Below are 6,930 nucleotides of genomic sequence, written 5' to 3' on the forward strand. Positions count from 1 at the left end.
TGATTTTTCTTTATGCTGTATCAAGGCAGATGTCATGGTCTTAAGCATAATAAGAGCTGCTTACACTTGACATTAAAGTAATACTTCTACTATGGTGTGTGAAAAATACCACAGCATTAGCTCACCATTGGTATGTATTGCACCAAATAGAAGAAGAATATAATGGATTTCTGAACAGGTAAAAGGCATTACACATCATATAAAATTCAACCATATTTTCTTCTTAGAGTTCAAAGTATTATCTGGCCAGTTGCTTGGATCGGCTAAAGGCCATCACCGTATTATTGATTGAGAACTTACTCTGTGTCAGGCTCAGCACTAACAACTTAACATGTGTTGTCTAACTTGATTTTCATCATTGCTCTATGAATTACCCCATATTACATTTGAAGAAACTGAGGCTTAGAGAAAAAGATAATGATTGTTATGGTCACACATTTGGTATTTGATTAGGGAAGCCAAGATTTGCATCATACAGCATGTTTATTTGCACTTGAAACAATTAGCAGGGAGAGCTAGGTAGCTTGGAAATAGGTGAGTCACCTGAGAAAGCCTGTGGACTGAGGTGTGGCTTCCATACAGATGCTTCTGTCCACTTCCTGATCAGCCTTCCTCGCGATAAATTATGACTACCAAAGTAACACAAAATGCTTCATGTCAGAGTATTGAAATAATTGGAGTGGATCTCATTTTCTTTGGCTAGATAGCATAGTATTAAGTGCTTTTCCCCAATTGGCATTTTTATAAATTATCATTATTTTTTCAGACAGTTTATTACCCAGGTGGCTGTTTTTTTGTGGCAAAATTAGCTCACATGGTTGTATACACAATTATATTAGATGTTGTTACATGTGCTTTACGGAGATGAAAGACTTAACATTTAATGAATTCCCTTTCCTTATTGGTAAGCTGAATCCAGCACAATTTAAAAATAAATTTCACTTATGAGTCTCTTGTTTTCCTATTGTTTCCAAATTTATTCAGTATTTTTCTTCATTTACTTACTGGGGAATTTATTTTTATGTTTTTGAGATGGAGTCTTGCTCTGTCACCCAGGCTGGAGTGCAGTGGCATCATTTTGGCTCACTGCAACCTCCGCCTCCCTGGTTCAAGCAATTCCCCTGCCTCAGTCTTCCGAGTAGCTGGGATTACAGGTGCATGCCACTACGCCTGGGTAATTTTTTTTGTATTTTTAGTAGTAACAGGGTTTCACCATTTTGGCCAGACTGGTCTTGAACTCCTGACCTCAGGCAATTCACCCGCCTCGGCCTCCCAAAGTGCTGGGATTACAGGCGTGAGCTACTGCCCCCGGCCCTTACTGGGGAATTTAATGGTCTTCTGGATTACTCAGTGGCAGCCCCAAGAGATCAAGCAGATAATTCATGGCCTCTAAGAGCATAATCATACAAGTTTTTTGTTTGTTTGTTTTTGAGATGGAGTCTCACTCTGTCGCCCAAGCTGGAGTACAGTGTCATGATCTTGGCGCACAGCAACCTCCACCTCCTGGGTTCAAGTGATTCTCCTGCCTCAGTCTCTCAAATAACTGGGATTACAGGTGCCTGCCACCGTGCCCGGCTAATTTTTTTAATTTTTAGTAGAGACGGGGTTTCACCATCTTGGCCAGGCTGATCTCGAACTCCTGACCTCATGATCCACCCACCTTGGCCTCCCAAAGTGCTAGGATTACAGACATGAGCCACCACGCCCGGCCTAATCATACAAGTTTTATCTAGAATATTATTTGAGCAGGAGGGTGGTAAATGAGTGTGGTGTTACGATATTTTTCAGTACCAATGTATGGTTGTGTATTTGAGGTATGTGGAGAACAGTTTTAAATGCTTGCACTTTCTTATAATCTTGACTGTCTATAAATATTTTTAGGGTTTTGTTAATGATAATAACTTCTATTAAGATATGAGATTAACTAATGGAACCTTAATCTACAGGAAGAACATGATATTTATGTGATAAAAATGACTGCAAATATTCTACTCTGATGATTAGGTAATTTTACTGACTGTATATTGACTAAGGTAAACAGACAATTGCCCACTTTTATCCTGAGCAGTAAAAACTACTTTCTTTCTTTCTTTTTTTTTTTTTTTTTTACTTACGACAAGGGGCCTGGCTTGGAGCAAGGTAGGGGCCTGGCTTGGAGCAAGGTGAATCCCTCCTATAACTTGGCTGTACTTCTTGGTGCATTTCCCTCTTTGATCAAACTTCTACTGTGTGCTATGGACAGACTCATTCAAGCGCTTACCCTAATGGACCTGCTCATGTGCTAAGTGTATTGAGAAATGAATTATGGAAAGGGAGGAAAGGAAATGAAGTGAAGGAAAAGAATGGAAGGAATTTGGAAGATAATAATGAAAAAAGACTAATTCAAAAATTAAAAAATATAGAGAAAACCGAAGGAAAAAAGAATATAGGTAAAGGGACTTTGAATGATTCAGGGAAAGTCTGGGGACAGGGAAGAAGAGAGTGCAATAGAAACATTTTCCTGTAGCTTTCCTCTTCTAAAGCAGAGTTTTCTTAGGGGAAAAAGTCTTAGGGGTCCATGAGTTGGCATTTGAAAAAATTGCATCCTTACTTTCTCTCAAAACTTGTCATCTCCCTCAACTATAAATATAGGCTACAAACTTCTGTAGTATTAGCAACACCCATGACTAGGTCTCTAATAGCAAAAACAATATTTTCATATTACAATGTAATGGTTGCAAATACATTGAAAATTACTTATACTTACAACTACTTTGAAGTTGCCACTGATCTTATTTGATGCTTCAATAAAGAAGTATGTATATTATTATATCATACATTTGTTTTAAAATATTTGCTAACTGTATTTCTATATAATCAGTTTCCTTTCCAATCCTATAAATTTTATTTCATGCATTTAAAAATATTCTGAGAAGGGGTTAATAGACATCAACAGATAGCACGACAGAAAAAGCAACCTCTACTGGACAGCAACCCTTCCCACATGAATGGCTTACAGTGTGTCTGAGATATTTATGCTCTCAGTCCTCAGTGGGGCAGGGCCTGAGGCCCTGACGTCAAGCCAACTTGTCTGTGCAAACATAAACTTCATGTGTTCTATGACAAAAGAAAGGTTAGGCACACTGTTAAGTTACTAGTGGTTTGACTTTTAAAATATTGGTCTTCTAAAGACATTACATTAAAAAATTATTGCATATATGATGTTATTATCTTTTATTTTAGGGAGAGAGCAGCTTTATTACAGAGAAGGACAAGAACTTAGGGGAATAAGAAACTCTAGGAGGCTTGAGAGTTCCTTAGGGAAAGCCCCCTTGAAAAGAACAAGATCACTCACTGGCCAGGGAAAATGAAGTTCACTTCATTTTCAAAAAGGAACTCTTTTTGGCGTTTTTGTTTGAGACAGGATCTCCCTCTGTCACCTAGGCTGGAGTACAGTGGTGTGATTATAACTCACTGTAGCATCAGTCTCCAGGGATCAAGTGATCCTCCCACCTCAGCCTCCCAAGTAGCTGAGACTACAGGTGTTCACCACCACATCTGGCTAATTTTAAAAATATATATTTTTATAGAGATGGAGTCTCATTATGTTGCCCAGGCTGCTCTTGAATTCCTGGCCTCAAGCAATCCTTCCATCTTGGCTGCCCAAAATGTTGGGATTACAGGTGTGAAAGAACCACCGTGCCCAGCACCCCACTCCTTTTTTTTATGGGACAGGAGATGATGTTACACAGATTTTTCCTAAGAAACATACTGTCCCCTAGTCTCAGAGACTCCCTTTTATTTGTTTGAACATAGAGTCCAAATGACTTTGATCATGCCAACACTCATCAAACCCACATAGTTTTTTTGTTTGTTTGTTTGTTTGGTTTTTTTGTTGGAGACAGAGTCTTGCTCTGTTGCCCAAGCTGGAGTGCAGAGGTGTGATCTTGGCTCATTGCAACCTTCGCCTCCCAGGTTCAAGCAGTTTTGTGCCTCAGCCTCCTGAGTAGCTGGAATTACAGGCATGCACCCCCAACTCTGGCTAATTTTTGTGTATGTGTGTATATATATATGTGTGTGTGTATATATACACATATATATGTGTATACATACATATATATGTGTGTGTATATATATTTTAGTAGAGATGGGGTTTCATCACACTGGCCAGGCTGGTCTGGAACTCCTGACCTCAAGTGATGCGCCTGCCTCACCCTCCCAAAGTTCTGGAATTATAGGTGTGAGCCACTGTGACCGGCACCACATAGTTTTTAATTCATGAAGTTTCATCTCGTAGACCATAACACTAACAGTGTTTTTAAACATAGGTAGCTAAAAATGGCTAATTTCTTATCAATGCCCAAAACTTCCTGTGAGAGGTTTGACTAAAACCTTTATCTCCATGTAGTCATTTTCCCCCTCTTATATAACATACAAGGTCAAATTTTGATAAATCCAAAATCATACTCTCTATATTATTTGGTAGGGTAGTCTCTAGTATGTGTTTCCATGCCAATTTATCTTTAGTTTTTGAACAATGAAATTATTAGAACAAAGGGCATTGTCATTGATTGAATTAATGATGCTTTGTACAGACTTCTGAAGTCTTCGCTGACTGTATTACTTGGTGTTTGAGTCACAAACTTTGCAGTAGAAGGCTTTAAAGAAAATGGAATAATTTTCTCTTTAAACTGTAATGAGTGACAGTAGTCCAATGACGATACAGAAAGTGTCACGCTCAGATGAGCAGTACTGAGTGTAGAACAAGATCACTAACTGGCCGTCAATGACATATCCTGTTTCTTGGTATCCAGGAGACTGAAAATCATTTGGTTTTCTTTATCTAGGCCACAGCTGTCTTGGGCCTCATTCCAATCATTTTGATCTGGTGAGGATTCCTCTTGGCAACATAAATGCAGTTAAGGGGGGGCTATAATGACATGGCAGTGACAGCTGAAATCCATTTCCTCATTTTGATCTAGGTGAATGTTCTCAGTAGTATTGCTTGATGACCATATGCTTATCTGTCTCACACTTATAGGAGATTTTTAAAAGGGATTAAAATGTATTATTTTTTCCTCCATTAAACTTCGGACAAAGAGCAATTGTGAGCCAATGTTGGTTAATCCATCATATTATAATGTATGAAAATCAATAAAGAGAAAAATGCAAAGTACCCCTATGTGTCTACCCCTCTATCTACACAAAATTTATTCATCAGGAGGGGCAGCATCACAGCAGATTTGTTAGCCTAATTATGATGTATTTCCTTTTAAACAATTTGCACACAATAATTGATCAAAAGTCTTCATAGAGCTTCCCAGAGCAATTCATTAGTTCAATAAAACAATGTGAGCAATAGTTGGAGCACATTTACTTCATAATCATTTTGTTAGGGGAAAAAACCCACAGCAGCTGCAGTTCAGTGTAGATGGCCATCAGAAACAGTTGATTTATCAAAATGAATTGATCTTGGCAGTTTTCATTCTGGGGTTTAGACTGAGAAACACAATTAGAATTCAGTGCTGTGCACACAGCCAGAACAAAGTAATGTTGGCTCATTTTCCAGTACCATTATGGATTAAACCATGGATAGATAGAAAATCCAGAATTTATCCAGCCATATAGATGAAGTCACACATCTAAGTGATCAATAAATTGAATAAAAGCAATCTCTGCTCCACTTCTATAGGAAAATGACAGGTCAATACCTTCTTTTAAACCTAGACTTACAACCTTATTCCAAAACAGCATCAGTAGTAACATAACACATTCAGCATAACAGGAAAACAGTGTTAAAGCTGACCTTGTTAAATGCCCTCTCCCAGCTCTGCCAGTGAAATGAAATGGATTATCGCTCTGACCTCCCATAGGGTTGCACTTTGGGAAAACCCTCCATCAGTGCATATAATCCTAATTTTCTAAGCATTGATCATAGCCCTGCACAGACGCATAAATTCAAAACTTTTATCCTTTTCCAATCTACACTTTTCCTTCTTAAAAACTGTGGCTTGATTCATTTGGTTTAGCAGCTGCCTTCTTATAGCACATGCCTCCCAGATACACAGATTACATCGATAACTGGCCATCTGTGCTCGACAGTCACCAGCACCAGCTCCAAATCTTCTTGGCTTCTCTTTCCAAGTTCTCAGTGGGATACTTGACCCTCAGGTGCCGGGAGGCAGTCAAAGATACAAAGAGCTCTGGATCCCACACAAGGGATGCAGAACTGAATGATTCCATGAAAGTGGCCTGAGAGTGTGACTGTTAGAAAGAAAATTTAGAGAGATTTTGTAAATACATCAAACTTATTTTCATATTACTTGCCTTGTTTAGCCTGATGGGAGGTGGATTTTCCAAGCCAATGCTTATTTGTCGTTGCCACTAGGTTTTAAGGTCTAAATCAGGCTCTTGCTCCCACTGCCAGGAAGAATGCTCAGTTGAATATATTATTTGCTTCCAACATTTCCTCATTCTGGAGGCTTTGTGGTCTGCCTGTGTTGCCGTGGGTGCCAAATGTTTTCTGTGGGGACCAATTGGAGAGCTCAGCAGAAAGACAATGAACTCTATCACATGCTAGGAAAGTCATGGTCACAGGGTTCAGGGAAAACAAACCAAACCCCAAAACCCCACAGTGAAAAAGTCTTTGGTTTGCTGCTGAAGACAGGAATCAAAGGGCCATTCTTGGCCTCTGCCTAGAGTATGGTGTGACTGAAAGAAATTTACTGAAGGTCCAAATCTACTCAGAAGCCCTAGGTTCTATCCTGGCATTCTTTCCACTCCAGTTTAGACAACATTAACTCATTAAAGCTGCCACATTTTTATGATTGATGTGTTCATGTTTTTAGGTTCATATTTTTAGGATAAGAAGTAAACTGGGATTGGTGACTACTGAGCAATGATGAATTCCTCTCCTTAAAGGTCTTCAGACTATGTGATCTCAGGGTATTT

General features: G+C 38.9%; 1 protein-coding gene across 1 annotated transcript in view; it reads right to left on the reverse strand.

Annotated features, from left to right (window-relative positions):
* CPB1 (carboxypeptidase B1 (tissue)) overlaps nt 1-6,390 on the reverse strand; it is a 70,245-nt gene extending 63,855 nt beyond the window's left edge. Inside the window, exon 1 of the mRNA XM_011972798.1 lies at nt 6,303-6,390. The gene's annotated coding sequence lies outside the window, so the exon portion shown is untranslated. The remainder of the gene's footprint in view (nt 1-6,302) is intronic.
* Between the last annotated feature and the right edge of the window lie 540 nt (nt 6,391-6,930).

The sequence above is a fragment of the Mandrillus leucophaeus genome, unplaced genomic scaffold, assembly GCF_000951045.1.
Source record: "Mandrillus leucophaeus isolate KB7577 unplaced genomic scaffold, Mleu.le_1.0 Scaffold130, whole genome shotgun sequence".
Classification (NCBI taxonomy): Eukaryota; Metazoa; Chordata; class Mammalia; order Primates; family Cercopithecidae; genus Mandrillus; species Mandrillus leucophaeus.